The sequence below is a fragment of the Palaemon carinicauda genome, chromosome 28 (genome assembly GCF_036898095.1).
Source record: "Palaemon carinicauda isolate YSFRI2023 chromosome 28, ASM3689809v2, whole genome shotgun sequence".
NCBI lineage: Eukaryota > Metazoa > Arthropoda > Malacostraca > Decapoda > Palaemonidae > Palaemon > Palaemon carinicauda.
In genome coordinates, this window is record NC_090752.1 from 93,241,751 (window position 1) to 93,261,750 (window position 20,000).

The window sequence follows — 20,000 nt, forward strand, 5'->3', positions numbered from 1 at the left end:
TTAGATAACGTTATATTCCTCAGTTTATATATACAGTATATATATATATATATATATATATATATATATATATATATATACATATATATATATATATATATATATATATATGAGAGAGAGAGAGAGAGAGAGAGAGAGAGAGAGAGAGAGAGAGAGAGAGAGAGAGAGAGAGAGAGAGAGAGAGAGAGAGAGAGAGAGAGAGAGAGAGAGATCATTGTAGACGTCTTTAGAGATGTCCAATGTCTCCCCTCGATATATAATTAACTGTATTGCTTATAGCATCTGATATTTTCCTATATACTCCATCTTCAATTCTCAGTAGTCGTTCAATCTTCAATTGTGTCGAATTAATTTTACTGGCTCCGAACAGAAATGTTTTGTCCATTATCAAATTTGTATAACTTTTACCAATGCGGAATAAGTTGGGTTTACTCATTTGTTGGGCTTAATCAACTAATAACCTAATTCAGCTTTTGAATACATTCCTCTTTATTTCTTGTTGTATTTCTAATTGAAGTTTATTTTCCACTTCTTTGATTCTGTCTGTATTCTGGCTTATCTTTAGTATTATGTCATAATATTACTTTTCTTTATTTAAGTGTAATCACTAAATTTCCCAAACTCTGATTACTGTGTTTGTTATTATGTATTTAACTGTTATTACCGAGGCATTGTCGGCAAAGAGTAATTTTCCTGTATTTACTAAATTAATTTCAAAACCCCTTTTCTTCCTCCTTATCCTTTTCTAGTATTAAATTGTCATGAGTTTAAACAGTGATGTAGATCCTGCCCATCTTGTCATATTCTCCCAGTAACTCCCTTAGGTCTACGTTTGTTTTCTTGCTCATTCTAATGTTTGCAATTGCATCTGTAATCTTTCATAACTTCTAGTAATTTTTACCTTTTCACAGAGGCAAACATTTAATTAAGTCTCTCGCAGTTGCTATTAGGGATTCCTAATTTCTGAACCCCTTCTCCATAGTATTGTTGGATAAAGATGTCTTCTATTCTGTCTAGTCTTGTAAATCCTGACCGATACAAATTATCTTCATTTATTCAGTTCTTTTCAGTTTTATCTTTTATTTTATCGTGAAAATCTTCAGTCTTAGATACCATCTGATATATTTTGATAGTACTGAGGCTTTTAGACTTTGTGATAAGACTTTTTTTTTCAGTCATCTTTGTTTTTATCTCTTCTAGTTTTCATATTATTTTTCTACATCTATTTCGTTTTGCTACGTTTTAATTTATTATTATTATTATTATTATTATTATTATTATTAATTGCTAAGCTACAACCCTAGTTGGAAAAGCAGGATGCTATAAGCCCAGGGGCTCCAACAGGGAAAATAGCCTAGTGAGGAAAGGAAACAAGAAAAAAATAAATATTTTAATAATAGTAACATTGAGATAAATATCTCCTATTTAAACTATAAAAACTTTAACAAAACATGAGGAAGAGAAATAAGATAGAATAGTGTGCCTGAGTGTACCCTCAAGCAAGAGAACTCTAACCCAAGAGAGTGGAAGACCATGGTACAGAGGCTATGGTACTATCTAAGACTAGAGAACAATGGTTTGATTTTGGAGTGTCCTTCTCCTAGAAGAGCTGCTTACCATTGCTAAAGAGTCTCTTCTGCCCTTACCAAGAGGGAAGTAGCTGCTGACCATTAACAGTGCAGTAACCCCTTGTGTGAAGAAGAGTTGTTTAGTAATCTCTTTTCATGAAGGCTTGTTAAACTCAGGCTTCAGATGCTATTGCCTGCCTTGCTTTCGATCTACCCAGGAAGCTATTGGTTTTATCTAATGCAATAAGTGGTTTTTATTTTTGCTATTATTTGCAACAGCACTTACGCTATCATCCAGTTTTCCCTTCTTTTATTTTCTATTCTATGTTCCTTTCATCACTCCAAACTAAGTAGTTTAAATGTGTTTTTGCTTAATTCTGTAAAAAAAAAATGTTTTTCCAGTATTTGCCCAATATATACTAATCTTGCTTGTTCGCAATATAGTTTGTCACCTTATTCATTGTATAGATGCATTGCATTTTTATGAAATTTACCCTATTATATCCATATCTTTTTCTGAAGCTCTTAATTAGACCTTTTGATTTTCCATTTTTTTTATTTGAAACTTATTTTTCTTTTTCTGCCTTGCAAATTGAAAAATTCCATCTTTGAATTTTATTTGAGAGAATTTCCACTGCGAATCTGTTCTCTCTTATCATGTAAAATCAAATTTTTATTTTCTATTTATTTCTTGTAATTTATCAACGTAGAAATATGTCAAATTCTTTGAAAAAAATCTTCAAAGGTTAGGTTAACATTTCAGGAGAAAAATAACTTCGTTGACACTGACACATCTGTTACATCTATCAGGACACTTTTATTTCCATTTGGTTTTAATTTTAATTTTGTAGATAGAAAAACATAAGAAAATTTCTTAGCAAATTTATTTTTCCCTATTTCCTTTCCTCAGTGGACTATTTTGCCTGTTGGAGCCTCTGGACTTACAGCATCCTACTTTTCCAACAAGGGTTGTAGCTTAGCAAGTAATAATAATAATAATAATAATAATAATAATTAATAATAATAATAATAATAATAATAATTGTTCAAGAGTGAGCAGATTAGTTCTTAATTTTATTGTTCCTATAAGGAAGAATATAGTTTTTTTTTTTTTAATGATGAAAGATTTTCGTTTGAAATGCTCCACTAATAGAAAAATAGATTTTTCCGTTTCCAATGATACAAAAGTTGAATGTTTATTGCTCCCATGATGAGAGAATAGATTTTTGTATTGTTTTGGTGATAGAAAAAATATTTCTGATTTTTGTGATAGAAGATAGATCTCGTACTAGTTCCACTGATTAAATGCGACCATTTCAATCAACAGAAATATTATTATTATTATTATTATTATTATTATTATTATTATCATTATTGTTATTAATATTATTAATAGAATTATTACTGTCTAAACTGCTAAACTACAACCCTAGTTGGAAAAGCAGGATGCTATAAGCCCAAGGGTTGCGATAGGGGAAAAAAGTGCTGTGAGAAAAGGAAATAAGGAAGTAAATAAACTATATGAAAAGTTATGAATAAAGAATATAAAAACCTTAAAACCTTTAACAACGTAAATATAGATCTGTCATATATAAACTGTAAAAAGAGACTCATGTCAACCTGTTCAGCATAAAGACAATCTCTGCAAGTTTGTGCTTCTGAAGTTACCTCCGATTCAATTACGAGATTAGGAAGATAATTTTACAATTAGAAAAGAAACAAATCTCTGTTCACAGAAACAGGATGAGTTGTATATGGTGTTTCAGTTTAAATTTGATGGGCGAAATTCATGAAAATCTGAAGTTTACTCTCGGGGAATGCTGAAACTAAGCCAACACGCTACAGAGAAACTGAATAAACATAGGTTGAGGTGGCCGATGTGGTAACGTCCATGACTGGTGAACGCCAGACTGGGGTTCGAGTCCCGCTCAAACTTGTTAGTTTATTTGGTTGCTGCAACCTCACGATCCGTTTGAGCTAAGGATTCGGGATTTAGGGGAGTCTATAGGCCCATCTGCTGAGTCATCAGCAGCCATTGCCTGGCCCTCCTTGGTCCTAGCTTGGGTGGAGAGGGTGCTTGGCCGCTGATCGTATGTATATAGGGTCAGTCTCTAGGGCATTGTCCCACTTGATAGGGCAACGTCAATGTCCCTTGCCCCTGCCATTCATGAGCGTCCTTTAAACACATAAGAGGATAAAAGGAAATTAACAATGGGGTAATGGAAGTTAATCTCATTCATTTCCTTTTGGCCACCCCGATGATTCCGACATTAATCAAAACACGATGTGCTAATCATGCTAATCAGATCCTATTTATTAAGGGTCTACGAGTGTTCATTTGTGTCCTGATTAAAGGATGTGTGATATTTGAATAGATCTGAGGCGAAGCATTTGATAGTCATTAATAGAAAAAATATATAATTTGAAACGTAATTTTTGCTGCAAATAGAGGAATGAAAAGGCTTATGAAAGGATATTTCAATTTTTGTATTGGAGAATATAGGTATCATCATAGGAAGTGGAGATTAAATTTTTATATGTAATAGATATAACGGTTCTGTTTGTATTATTACTTACTGCCAAAAAAGCCTCCAGAAAAAAAGGATTAACTTAGACATGAACGCTCATGGAATATTCACAAGGCACCAGATAACACTATTCTATCTTATTTCTCTTTCTCTTGTTTTTTAAGTTTTGTAATTTATATATGAAAGATTTATTTTAATGTCACTTTTGCTAAAATATTTTTCTAGCTGTTTATTACTTCTCTCGTTATATGTGTATTTTTTTTTCTTTTTTCTTCATTGGGTGATTTTTCCCTGTTGGAGCCCTTGGGATTATAGCATCCAGCTTTTTCTACTACTACTACTACTACTACTACTACTACTACTACTACTACTACTACTACTACTACTACTACTACTACTACTACTACTACTACTACTAATAATAATAATAATAATAATGATGATGATGATGATGATAATAATACGTGTGCTCGTAGTTGTTATTTACATCCTAAACAGTCGGCTAGTGAACGTTCTCATGTATATGGACAAGTGTACAAATTTATCCAAGTAGACGCAACCGCATCACAAAAGTCACTAATTTAAAAAATTCATTAATACAAAGGCTTCTAACTTTGTAAAGAATCTGTGAGCAGTTGCATCTAAATTTTTAGAATTCTGTTGATTTTTTTATTTGGTAAGGACGTTTGAGTCCCGCTCAAACTCGATAGTTTCTTTAGTGTGTGCAACCTCACCAACCTTGTGAGTTAAGGATTGGGTGTTTGGTGGAGCGTATAGGTATACCTGCCGAGTCATCAGCAGCCATTGCCTGGCCCTAGTTGGTCCTAGCTTAGGTGGGGAGGAGTCTTGGTCACTGATCATATCTATATATGGCCAGTCTGTAGGGCATTATCCTGCTAGCTGGGCAATGTCACTGTCCCTAGCTTCAGCCATTCATGAGCAGGCTTTAAAGCTTTAATTGAAGGTGGTGTATATAATATCCTATGATATTTCGATTATTATTATTATTAATAGCCAAGCTACAACCCTAGGTGGAAAAGCAAGATGCCATAAGCCCAAGGGCTGCAACAGGGAAAAATAGCCCAGTGAGGAAACAAAATAAATAGATAAATAAACGATATAAGAAGTAAGGAAAAATTAAAATAAAATGTTTTAAAAAACATTAGCAACATTAAAACAGATAATTCATACATAGACTATAAAAAGTAATTCTTGTCTCTTCATTACAATCTCGCCAATTAATATGGGATGAGAAATGCTTCGAGGGGCGAGAACAATTATTGTAGAAATAGCTAGACGGAATCTCTCTCTCTCTCCCTCTCTCTCTCTCTCTCTCTCTCTCTCTCTCTCTCTCTCTCTCTCTCTCCTCCATTGTTTGAATGATAATTGTCGCTTTTATTCGTTGGTTTTAAACGTTTTCCGACTACACATTCTTTGTTTTATCATAAATTTGCTCCAATGCTTTTAAAAACATGCAAATAATATGTGAATTCACACACAGATATTTATATATATATATATATATATATATATATATATATATATATATATATATATATATATATATATATATATATATAAATTGAACCAAGTTGCTTCACTTAGGCCAATCCTTCAGCAAGTCACAGAAGTGTTTGAACACTGTCTTCCTCTGAATATTCATCGCATTAATAAAACCTGTTTGGATAGGCAATTAGATTGAATATATCTCCAAGAGATTTACCTTTAAATCGTTACAAAAACTCTTTCGAATCGTCGATGTATTCGTTCCAGCTCTAATAGTCCAGCCGTTTTCGGTAAAAATATGAAGGAATCGTTCACATTCGGTTAAAAGCACCAAATTTTGCACAAAGTTAGCTTTTGATGTACCTTCTGAAATGTGATAGAGACCCATTTGATATCTTTCCAATATGGCCGCTTTTTTCAAGATGGCCGCCAAAATTCAGGAAAATGCTGCTATTCGAACGATTTTCATCGTATAGTTACAATTTTGGAGTCTTTACCTATATTTTCAAGGATGTTCTATTCAATGAGAATAAAAATAAGTACAGGAGAACAACATTTTACCAGCAAATGCCCATTTAAATTCTGAAATAAGTCAAACATACTGAAAAATTGCTCCAAATGTTGTTGTTATCTGTCTCAATTCTTACAATTCTACAGTGACAACCATATTGTTGTAAACAATCATTTTGCAGGGGGTTGAAACATGTGAAAGAAGAGATTAAAGCGGAGTCATCAACAGACCTAAAGACATCCTGGGCTGCATACCATGCTGATCAGGTCCACAGAGAACAGCCTGCTCCTTCCGACATCAGCTCATTGCTCCCACTGCTCTATGAGGAGGCTAGGTCAAGTGCCATGATTGCCCATACTATGAAAGTTGTGAAGAATGCAGTAGATTTACTGAATCCTGTTCAGATCCCTGTAGTTGCCTGTGATCAGCCACTGTATGCTATTGCCGAACATCGCCAATGGTAATACCCCAACATTCACGGTGAGAACCAAGTTGTAGTGATGTTTGGTGGCTTACACATTGAGCTGGCCTTTCTCAAAGTTCTTGGAGACTGGCTGGAAGGAACTGGATGGACCAACACCCTTTTGCAGGCAGAGATAGCCTCACAAGGTACTGCAGATTCCTTCCTGAAGGCTGCACATATAATGAGAACGAGGCATGCCCACCAGGTGACCGCAGGGAGCTTGTACATTCTCATGGATAGAGCCTACAAGCATCACCAAACAGAAGACCACACCACAGATCCTCTAAGCTTTGAGCAATGGAGAGAGAAAATGGAAAATGCAGTCCCTATGTTTAACTTCTGGTCCATCACACTTGACCTAGAACTAGCTTTGATGGATTTCCTCCAATCACTGCGACAAGGCAACTTCAATCTGTACAAGGCTGCAGTCACAAAGCTGGCCCCATGGTTCTTTGCACTTGACCACCAAATTATGCTCGTTTGGTTGCAGTGCATATTAGAGATATGGCTTCCCTAGATTTGATGCATCCTGAGGTTGCTGCTGAATTCTCAAAGGGAAAGTTTGTTGTTCACAAAACACAACACTCATTTTCTGGCATCCCATTAGACCAAGCTCACGAACAGAACAACGAACAGATTAAAGGAGATGGTGGTGCTGTGGGCCTAACTGAAAACAGTGCACAACTCCAAAGATGGATGGTGGCTGGGCCAGAAGTGTCAAGAGTTGTGAATGAGTTTAAAACTGTGGTGGAAGGACTCCGGGGATAGGCGGAAAAGCATTCAGACCAAAGACATCATAAAGTTCAACAGGGGGTACAGACAACATACAGAAAGCAAGTCAAATCCTTGTGAGATACATTAGAAGACATGGGAAATCCATTCATGGAAGATTCATCTGATCTTCTTGTATTAGGCACCCAGGATGTTGTAGACAAAGAGATTATAGAAACTGTAAGGCATATCAAAAGGGTGGGAAATGAACAATATAGTGATTTTGTGAAGGAACGGCTAGAAGACAGAACCAAAAGTCTGACAGACCCTATCAAAAGGAACAAATTTCCTCTATTCAGCAGGCAGCCTACCCACAAAGTGTCAAAGGAGAAGCAACAAATTGCATCATTGAAACAAGACTGTTCTCTTTTCTCTAAACTGTATGTGTCTTGCCAAGTGAGAGATGGGGATATTGATGAGTTTTTCCGCCATGAGAATCAGTCCAGTCCACCATCATTGTCACAGGGTGGAAAACTTTCAACATGGGACCAAAGCTGATCTTCTCCCATTCCTTACACAGCATAGTACCACAATCAAAGACAAGCCTGATACTGATGCAGTTCTTCTATAATAGATGGGGCTGCCATTGTTAATATGCTTAACCTAGGTGCATCAAGAACATTTCAAGAGTATGCTGACCAGGTATCTGTACCACATGTAAAGCGCCAACTGGAGTCAGCAAGAAGAGTTGATATTATCTTTGATAAGTACTTCCGAGACAGTCTGAAGGCGACTGCTAGGAGTCTCAGAGGAGAGCGGGACTGCAGAAAAGTTAAGGCTATCACTCCTGTTCCTGGCAACTGGAAGGCTTTCTTGTGGTGTGATGCAAACAAAGCCGAGCTCTTCAGTTTTCTAGCGGATCAATGTACTACTGTCAGCTGTCCAGAGGGCAAGCAAATTATTTCCACAAAAGGAGAATTGGTCCTTTGCAACCCCCAGAGGGACAGTATTGATCAAATATCTCCGTGCTCTCATGAGGAAGCAGACACAAGGCTTCTTCTCCATGCAAAAGATGCTGTTCAACATGGTTGTAAGAGGATCATGATCAGAACTGTAGACACTGATGTAGTAGTGTTAGCTATAGCATTGTCTCTTCCAATTCATGCAAGTGAACTGTGGATCAGCTTTGGGGTTGGGGACAACTTCAAATATATCCCTGTACACACCATAGCTGGTTCTCTTGGTCCAAAGTGTCGAGCTCTGCCTATGTTTCATGCCTTCGGCGAATGTGACAACACATCCTCCTTTGCTGGTAAAGGGAAGAAATCTTCTTGGGAGACGTGGCAAATATGTGAAAGTGTAACCGATGTGTTTGCAGACCTTGGGAATGTACCAACACTGGAGAGAATTGACCAGCACATAGCAAACCTTGAGCGATTTGTTGTTCTGCTTTATGACATCTGCCACCTCAGCTTATGAAGCGAGAAAAGATCTCTTCACCAGGGAGGGTAGGTCTATTGATCTCATACTACCAATTTTTGCTGCTCTCTACCAGCATGTCATAAGAGTATCTTCTCAAGTAGGTCATGTTTAGGGCCAGTCACTTCTTCCCAATCCCGTGTTATCTTCACCTGTTGAATGGGGTTGCATGAAAGGACCTGGGAATGCATGGGAACCCTATTGGTCAGATCTGCCTCAAGCATCAGTTTCCTGTATGGAATTCCTGAAACGTGGATGTGTCAAAGGCTGCTGAGGAAGATGCAAGTGTGTGGAAGCACAACTAGCTTGTACGGCTCTGTGCAAATGCGGGTGGGGTGGGGGGATCGTTGACTGTGTACTTGAATTAGTCATTTCAGTACTGTACTAGCAATTGATGGTTACAAGGATAAGACCTATTTTGGGATTAAGTTAATATAAAACTCTTCATATTGAGTTAATAAAACACTGTACTTATGTTTGATACATTCTTTACTTTGCGTTAAATTACAGAACAAATATGATTACAGCCGGTTTAATATTTTTGTAGGCAATTTCTGTAACAAAAAGGCCATTTGCTCCTTAAATATTTGTCTTATGTACCCACATTTGCTTTTAATGTTTAGAACACCCTTGAAAATATAGGTGTAGACTCCAAAATTGTGACTATACGATGAAAATACTTCAAATAGCAGAATTTTCCAGATTTTTGGCGGCCATCTTGAAAAAAGCGGCCATATTGGAAAGATATCAAATGGGTCTCTATCATATTTCAAAAGGTACATCTCAAGCTGTGTGCAGAATTTGGTGCTTTTAACCAAATTTGACCGATTTTTACTGAAAACGGCTGGACTATAAGCTCTTCGTGGGGTTACAAGTTATAACTCAAAACTCGACTCTAGAGTTTGCATGAATTTTTCATCTCAGTTTGCTTTGATCCTGGAGCGACATCTCAAATATTGATGCAGTCAACACTGCTTGTCTCGTAACTTTGCATGTAACAGGTGACGCAGATCCGAAATTAATTAACTTTCTTGACTCAGTTATTTTTCGCTCAACTCAGTTGTCTCATCATACGATTATACAAAGGACTTGTCGGAAGTTGCATAGTGTTCTTTAGAGAATGGTTTGTATAAGTAGGTTTTTCGTGTGTCTCGGTATTCAATTGAATATTTTTTTTCTTTTTTTTTTTGACTGGTGTTTGATATTGTAGACATAGTTTTTCCTTTTTAATCGTAAAGAATTACACGTATGTTATGGAATTTATTATTTCATCTACGTAAAATCACATTCAAACATTAAATTTATCTCCGCCAATTACTGGGAAGTTAAGTAGTAGAATGGTCTTTTAAGCAGGTATGATAAGTGTATCTTTGGGGCTGAGAAGGGGGTATTTTTGGCTCACCGCCTCACTTGGGAGGGCGTTCACCCCCTCCCTGAGAAGTATCATTAGTACAGAAATTCCCCCACACCTTCGACTGTCTAAGCACTGCAGAAATCAAGGCATGATGGGGAACTATCACTGGTTCTTGCCTGCCATTGCCATCACTCTTGCCCTCTCCCCAATGATTCCCTCAAGGGATAGGGAAAAAACCTGAAGTGGGACCCCCTTCATGAGGTGGCTTTCCTCAATGCAAAGAAAGCCCCATCAACGGCTACGGCCCTCGCCTTTCCCATGCCAACAGCAACCCTCCTACTCTCCAATGATGCCAGTGATATAACCGTCGGGATGGTACTCAAACAAGTGAGCATCAGCTCATAGACCTTCAACAGTGAAATTCTGGCAGTGTATTTGGGTTTCCATCACTTCTTAAAGGGTTTGACGTTCATCTTTTGCATGGACCAGATGCCCCTTGTGCATGCCTTCACTCAGCAGTCTCTCACCTTGTCCGGCTGTCAGCGCCTACATCTGAATACAACTGTACCATTCAACACATCCCTGGTAAATAAAATTATGTTACCAACGCCGTCTCAAGAAATATGTTGGTTGACGTACACCTAGGATTGCATTACAAGGCCTTAGCAGAAGTCCAACGAAAGGACCCCGAGTAACAAAACTGCAGGATATCCAATAAGTCTCTCCATTGGGGAAATGTGGACCTTGATGAGTCCAATGTCACCCTCCTCTGTGACATCAATACTGATAGGCTACACCCATGGGTACCTGCCCCCATGCGCCAACAGGTATTTTGATTAATCCATAGCCCTTCACAACATTCGCACCTATCTACTGCACAGCTATTGAGGTCGAAGTTTATGTGGCATGTTATTTCTAAAGATAACAAGGATTGGGTCTGCTCTTGTATTTCAAGTCAAACTCCAAAAGTAGATTAACACACGGATTCAGGTGTGGGCACGTTTCCTTAACCTTGGTGACGTTTTGCCAACATTCAAGTTGACTTGGTTGGCCCCCTACCCATTTCACAAGGATACCGTTACCTTTTCGCAGTCATTGATCTCTCCAGTCGTTGGCCTGAAGCCATCCCTATGCAAGAGGCAACATCCACACCAATACTCATACTGAAAAAGAAACCAAGTGAGCACAAAACAGTGGGTTACCTATTGTGTTAGTTAATTGCCTGTAGGGAATGGGAAGTGAGTTGGTAGGTTAAGAGTTGAACCACCCTAGGGCACCAAGCAGTCACGGATTCTCAATCTTCGTGCCTTTCTCTGTTGCCTAACTCCACGGATAAGGAGGGCTGACTGTAGTACACAATCAAATTAATGTACCATAGAGATCGCGGTTTCACAAGAGAACAGAGGTATCAGTAGCCGAAGGGAAGCGTAACTTTCAATCTGTTTCTGAGGACATTATAGTATCAAGTTGTTTGCCTGGAGGTGTGTCACTGCACTGCAAAACTTGCCTTTATATACCCCCTTGGGAACATATTTTGTGGCTGTGTCAGGTGATACATCACAAAACCTCGTCCTCAAAATGCTCCCATAAGGATCTTTGTAATAAAAGATCTTTTAACCCTGGAATGGTACGGTGGGTCGTCCGCGACCCCGAGCGTCAAAAAAAAAAGGTTTTTCTCACGTGACTCAGCCCCGTGACTGAATTTGTGGGTGATCGACCTGCAGTAGGTGTCTCCCCTACACGCTCTAGTAGTGTCCAGATGTGCATTGCTGTAGCTGTACTCCTTCCCCGATTTCTGAGACGCGTCGGGGTCGAGCGCGACCGAGTTTACCCTTCTAAGGTAATTTGCATAATTATCAAAGTTATTACGTATTATGAAATTGTCATAGAATGGTGCAACTTGTATAGGTTATCAGTTGTGGAAAGTCTTGGTGGATTGTTTGGCTACCATGTGCATGATTTTTTTTTTAGTTAAAATGTCGTTCATCACCACGAGGACCATTTTACCGCGAGTGCCCGTTTTTCATTTTTTTTTCATTTTTTTGCCAAGTCATTTTTCCGTAAGATATTGCCAAATAGTGTCGTAAAACTTTTGCTTTTTTAGTGTTGGAAAGTGTATCTAGATGATCTGGCTACCCATGCGTGACTTTGTTTTTGTCAGATACGACGTAGTTATTGGTATATTGGGTATTTAACTGCGGTTGCCAATTTCTGTTTTTTTTTCAATATTTGTAAAAATTTACTACGTAGTAAGGAATTGCCGTATATTATTGATTTTTTTTTTTCATGTTTGTGTTAGAAAGTGTGCCTTGATGGTTGGGCTAACACGTGCATGTCTTTTTTTTTTATCTGAGATGCCGTATATTAGAATGTTGGGCATTTTACCGCGAGTGCCCCTTTTTCATTTTTTTTGCATTTTTTTGCTTAGTCATGTTACCGTAAGGAATTGGCAAGTAGTGTCGCAAAACTTATATTTTTATAGTGTTGGAAAGTGTTTCTAGATGATCTGGCTACCCATGCCTATCTTTTTTTTTTAGCCATATATGGCGTATATATAGGTATGTGTTCGATTTTCCTGTGATTGCCATTTTTTCGTTTTTTCCCATTTCTTTCAAAATTACTACGTACTAAGGAACTATCACAGAGTAATGATTCATTTATATGTTTATTTGTCGGAAAATGTGCCTTGATGGTTTGCCTAGCACGTGGCTGAAATTTTTTTTTTTCTGAAATGCCGTATATTAGAATGGCCATTTTTCCGCGAGTGCCCCTTTTTATTTGTTTTGCATTTTTTTGCTTAGTCATGTTACCGTAAGGAATTGGCAAGTAGTGTCGCAAAACTTATAATTTTATAGTGTTGGAAAGTGTTTCTAGATGATCTGGCTACCCATGCCTATCTTTTTTTTTAGCCAGATATGGCGTATATATAGGTATGTGTACGATTTTCCTGTGATTGCCATTTTTTCGTTTTTTCCCATTTCTTTCAAAATTACTACGTACTAAGGAAATATCACAGAGTAATGATTCATTTAGATGTTTATTTGTCGGAAAATTTTGTTTACTTCTTTTTTGATTGAATATCATAAATTTTTTTTAGCTAAAATATTATATTGTTTTACATTTTTTTTTTCGATTTTATTTCCCTTCAAAAAACTTTTTTTGGGTCAGAATTTTAATTTTATAGTCGTAAAATAATCGACAATTATCCAGCAACCCACCATACAATTTTTATGCATATCCAAGAATAATTAGATTAGTAAATAACACCTTGAAATTGACATACCCTTCCTACATTTCAAGTGGCAGATTAGGGAGTCTGAGTCAGTGTGGTTGGCGGCCATTTTGTGGACATATCCGAAGCGTAAGTTGCCCTATCTATATATATTCTTGTTCCCTATAGAATTTGTGATATTTTGGTATATTTTTACCTGCATAAATATCATATTATATATTAAATATATGTATTTTTTTACGAAATTTCTAAGTACTCAAAAAATTACCTTTAGATATGGCCCCTGATATAAATGTAATTTACAAAATAATGAAGATTTTTTTACATATTTCTATTTTAGGATAACATATGTTTATTCCCTAAAATAATTAGCCACTTCCTATTTCATTTGGGTACCCAAAAAAATTCATGAAATTTGGACAAATTTTTTTGGCCAAAAAAAGTTACCCTTTTTTTCTCATTTCAGATCTTCACATCCATGGGTCTGACTTCATCCAAAATACATCAAGATGTGTCCTAAACATTCAAGAATCAATTCCTAAAAGGATTTGTGTATATATGTATAAACTTTTTTTATGAATTTTTATGTAAGGTCTTTTTTTCTACTTAATTTTTTAAAATATTTATAATAAATAGTTTTTCTGCAGATGAGTAGTATTTATCTTTACAGCTGTTTTAAGCATTCTTTGAAGTTTTTTTTTGGCAAAAGAAAAAAGGAGGTTACTGCAAAAACTGATTTTTCAAGAATTTTTTTTGGCGTCGGGGTCGTTCGCGTCCGAGTATACCCTTAAAGGGGTGTCCGAGGAGCGTACCTATCCAGTGTTAAGATGTACATTATATCATAGGAGGTCACCAAAATTATTCCTACTCCCTTAACAAAACCCCCTATTTACTAAGATATAACAATTTCTAAATCAAGGCTTATCTTAAATTACGTCACTTCCTTTCCAACTTCCACGTATGCATTATTGTAGTCCTAGACCCTTCTAGATTTCCTACAGCGAAATAGATTTTTCCTGCGTCATGATAGAATTACACTACAATAGATCTGGATGCGTCGTAGTAGACTCTTAATTAAATCACATTTCGTTTACGTAATTGATGTAGATATGACAGTAATTACATGATAATAATATATATAAATACTACTATTAATATTCATTTCACCATAAAGATTTTAAGCTCATAAGACATAGTGTACTTAATAATCCTCACCTCGAGAGATTATTTCTAACAGTCTGTGTATTGCATTTGGTTGCTGCCAAACCTTACAGTGTATATACAACTGTGATAAAATATCCGCATAATAGGTTATTCGTTTGTAGATTCGCTTATATGTATTTTTCATGTTTTCCTTTTATTTTATCATTAGAGCTTTTTATTTGGTGAAAATGATACTAAGAATAATAACAATGAGATAAGCAAAGGAACGACGACAAATAAGACTGTGCAAAGGAATGTGAAACACATGGCCCCATCAAAGTCAGTCCCTATCAAGCCCATCCATTCTAATTATTAAATTTATTGCAGTATGACGAGACCACAAAACTCGTGACCTTAATCCTGCTTTTGTTAGCGTTGAAATATTTATTGCATGGGAAAATGACGGCAGATCTTTTAAATCTTTCAGATTTTTTTTTTTTTTTATATTTTTTCAAGTAAATTGTATGGAGAGGAAAAGAGCTGGTTCTGTGATTTACTTATGGCACCGTATAGGCGTATCAGATTCATGACTTGACGAGAGAGAGAGAGAGAGAGAGAGAGAGAGAGAGAGAGAGAGAGAGAGAGAGAGAGAGAGAGAGAGAGAGAGAGAGAGAGAGAGAAAAAAAAAAAACAGGCGTATTGATTAGTACTCTGTGAAGAGAATTATGCTATCATTCTAATAAGAAAAAGGGTGGTCAACAGTAATTAACACTTCATAAAGCATTCTCTCTCTCTCTCTCTCTCTCTCTCTCTCTCTCTCTCTCTCTCTCTCTCTCTCTCTCTCTTTCTCTCTCTCTCTGTGAAGAATTGACCTAGTGTCAAAGGTGACATACATACTGATGTGAGTTGAGACTGGAACCATTGTGTCATTTAGATAACAGACAGACAGAACAAACGTTCAAGAGCATGACCTCAATGTCCATAATAGCTGCAGTGCCAGTTAACACATATTAGATTATACTGGAGGAAGAACAGAACAACCGTACGGTTAGAAAGGTACATAAAATTTTACCTTATTCTATTAAAGTATAATAAATAAACTTAAAACCAGCTTAATAACTCACAATTGCCTGAAATTCATTATAAAAGCTGTAGGACATATGACTTATTTTAAGTCTCGCAAATTTGACCAAAATTTGATATGTTTTGTAGAATCTATGAATAGGTATCTCTCTCTCTCTCTCTCTCTCTCTCTCTCTCTCTCTCTCTCTCTCTCTCTCTCTCTCTCTCTCTCTCTCTCTCTCTCTCTCTCTCTCCTTTTATGTATGTATATATGTAGTATACCTTTGATATTTCATCTAATTACTTAGTTAATTACATGCCCCTGTGACGATATTTGATGTCAAGTTAAGCGCTAAATACTCATTATATTTAACTGCTAAATAAAATGTCTGACTTTGATGTCAAGTTAATGACTGGTTAGAATCTCCTAACGTTAGTTTCACACTCTACTTGTATGTTTGTGTGTGTATGAGAGAGAGAGAGAGAGAGAGAGAGAGAGAGAGAGAGAGAGAGAGAGAGAGAGAGAGAGAGAGAGAGAGAATACTTTTATTCCTGAAATTCAAAACTTTCTCAATAACGGCCAGAGTTTTCCAGTAGGAGAATCCGCTGTAAATAACCCTTAGGTTTCGACTCAAAAGAAGCCAGGTTATGATGCTAAAATGTAAATTTTTGATAAAACTGTAAGCAATAAAAAAAAGCGATGCTAATTTGGAAAAAACTGAAGGAGAATAAAAGTAAAGTTGGAATGATGGTCCGTTATCTTTTCGAATCACAATCCTGTGATTAATGATAGCCTTTGACATACAAAAGAAACCCCGTTAATCATTCATAGTTTTGAGAGGTCCATTTGATTCAAAAGAAACGTGAGAGAGAGAGAGAGAGAGAGAGAGAGAGAGAGAGAGAGAGAGAGAGAGAGAGAGAGAGAGAAGCCCCGGTTGCAGCCATCCTCATAAAGAGGGCCTTGAAGAAATTCAGGAAACCCGGAGGTGATTTTGAGAGAATTGGGTACTGTTATTGCCTATATTTGTGGTTACTGTTATTTTAGAAAATATAATTGGAAATTTTCGCATCATTTGGTTCTCTCTCTCTCTCTCTCTCTCTCTCTCTCTCTCTCTCTCTCTCTCTCTCTCTCTCTCTCTCTCTCTCTCTCTCTCTCTCTCTCAAAACTTCATCCACATTCATCAACTCATCAAGTTTCTCGAACGAAGAAAAAATACCATCTAGAAAGAAAAATGATGTTACATATTACAGAACACATTTTGTATGAGCCCTTATGCCTTAGAAATAGAGTTGATAGACGAATCTTCGGAATGTCTATACAATTTTACCCATAATGACTTAAAGATAGGAATATTACTGTTACCATGACCGCTATCAGACACCCGACATGCTCAGAATCTTAATTCTGGGTCAGAGAGATAATTTCCAGAGTACTTTTTTTTAAGGATTCATAGAGGCTTTTTTATTCACGCTTCAAATTTATAGAATAAGTTTGAAATTTAATTACTTTTTAGTTAGTTATTTATTGACAATAATATACATTTCATTTTTTTATTACATTCAGTAAATGAAATAGGGAGTAAAGATCCTAAATTAACTAATGATTGTCCATTATGATCTTTCAACTCCAAATGTAGACCTGACCTAAGATAAAACAAAAAATTACATTTACAACATAATTTTTTTTCCTACATGTTTTAGTTATTAAGAGCTATATTGAATACTAATTTCCTGTTATCCACTAAACAGAATATCCACCAAATAAGTTAACATCAACTTAGGAAGTTACATTATTTATTCCCTGAACATCTAGACCAGTTAGTCAAAGACGTCCAGTCCCTTTATACATATTAGGTTCTATCTTAGATACTGCACAGCAAAAGATTTGTCCTTAAAGCATGTAGCAATTTAGGTAATCACATGATTTCAGAAGAGTCAGCATTTAAATGAAGCCGCCACCCCATCCCTAACCCAATACCTCCAAAACAAACCAAAACAAGTCAAGAAAAATGACACTCAGCAGTTTGCAAAAAAAAAAAAAAAAGGAATTCCATCAACAATTTTCGAAAGATTCCTTTTTTCCATTTTCTAGGTTACCCAAAACAAAACAGAACAAAGAAGCAAAATTTAATCAGCAAAATATTTTGTTTTCTCCCGGGGTCGTTTTTTGCCCCTCCCAAGAGAGAGGATTTCAACAGAAAAAAAAAGAAAAAAAAATGAGGGTAAAATGGAAGACGGTAACTGGAAAAAACTAGTCCGGCTGAAATTCTTGAAGCTTGCCTGGAAAGAATTATCTGCTTGGTAAACAATAGTCTCTCTCTCTCTCTCTCTCTCTCTCTCTCTCTCTCTCTCTCTCTCTCTCTCTCTCTCCGAAATATCTTTCCCAAAGTCGCAGAAAGGAAAGAGAGAGAGAGAGAGAGAGAGTGTGTGTTCGCGTATAAAATTCGTTATTGGAAATATATTCGGTTTCTACAATTATCTGGAATTATATGTTGCTAACATAGATAATTATTATTAACTAGTGCAAGGCGACCCGTCAAAAATGACGGCTAAATATTTACAGAGGTATGCACAAGCAACCCCTCACACCGGTGTATGACTACTCCCTCTACCCCTTCCGGAAGGGCGGGGAGTGACAGAGTATTTATACATTTACCAATGCCGCTTATGTTAATGAAGATTATCATCATTAACCATTGTACGCGATCTGTCAAAAGTGATGGCTATTTAGATAGGTATGCACACACGTGCAGGCATCCCCCTCTCACCGAAGTATGACTGCTTTCTTACCCTTACTCTAGGGGCGGGGAGAGACCAAGTAGCTATACTCCTGGTAATACCGCTGAGCATGACCGGAAAGAAATATATATATATATATATATATATATATATATATATATACATATATATTTATATATATGTATATATATACTCGTGTATGTATATATATATATATATATATACATATATATATCTATATATATATATATATGTATATATATGCTCGTGTATGTATATATATATATAATATATATATATATGTATATATATATATATAATATATATATATATGTATATATATATATATATATATATATATATATATATATATATATATATATATATATATATATATATATATATATATATATATATATATGGTTAATGTCTATGAGAGGGCCGCATGAAGATATCAGTGATATTCAATGTATTTTTACTAGAATGTGTAGGAATGTATGTAAATAGTGGTATACGAGTGAGATAATTTAGTGAAATTCAATAACAGTCTAAATATCCACTATCATACTCACGCTACTCTTGTCTTTCTCCCAGAATTTTTCTAAGTCTGTTGTTGACTGTGTCTTCTTATTAGCTCAAATGAGCCCTTTAACTAAAATCCGAAGACAAACTAGTCCACTATGACGTCTTACACGTTTGGCACCGAAAATCACTGTGGCCTTCAGGGGAGGGGGGGGGGGTGGAGCCCCTGTAGTCCTAGGTAGGGGTACAGAGCCCTAGGTTAGGTTGCGTGGTTAGGTTAGGTTACGTGGTTGTATTAGGTTCGGTAGTGCCCCGAAAATCCCTTTTGTCCTCCTCCCCACACCCAAAAACCCCGCTTTCCATTGGGGTCTCCCATAATTGTAGTAGTAGGTTTATGCTTACATTTTGTGTGTAAGAGTAAGTCTTAGTTTCTTTTTTTATTCATTTCCTCATGTTTCTATGTGATGTGCAACACAAATCTGGTGTTTTTTTTTGCCGTTTTTCGTCATTAATACTTGAAAACCGGGGGCGGCCTTCTCCTGGACATATACCATATATATATATATATATATATATATATAATATATATATATATATATATATATATATTATGTGACGAACCACTGTGCAAACAATTACCCCTTTACAATGGGTGGTAGTTCTCTTCACACAATAAAATAGAAGTCATATGGGTAGACTTCCAAATTCACTTGTTTCTTATTACGAGTGTATAAGATTGTTGATTATGATCAAACGTATCTTCTTAAAGCTGGTTGCAGACAATCGAAGCACCAATAGCAGGATAATTGGAGGACAGGAACAATAAACTATGTTATAAACAAAACTTTAATCTTACGTTAAATAAAATAATGAAAAAGCACTTCAAAACAACAATAATAAGCAATGCAAAGTGAATGGGTGAGCAAGGTAGATTAATCTCGTGGTGAGAATAATGTATTCTAACATAATCAATAAATTAGGGGTTACCTTATAACATGTAAGGTAAGAACACAGGGATGATTTACAGCAGGAAGGCGAGTGTAAACAAAAGATAATGAGAAGAATGGAATGAAGATGGCGCTGAAATAAGGTGATGTATTTACAAAGAAAATGGAAAAATAAACATTAGACAAATCAGATATGTTAGCATATGTACAACATATGGGGATATCACAATATATA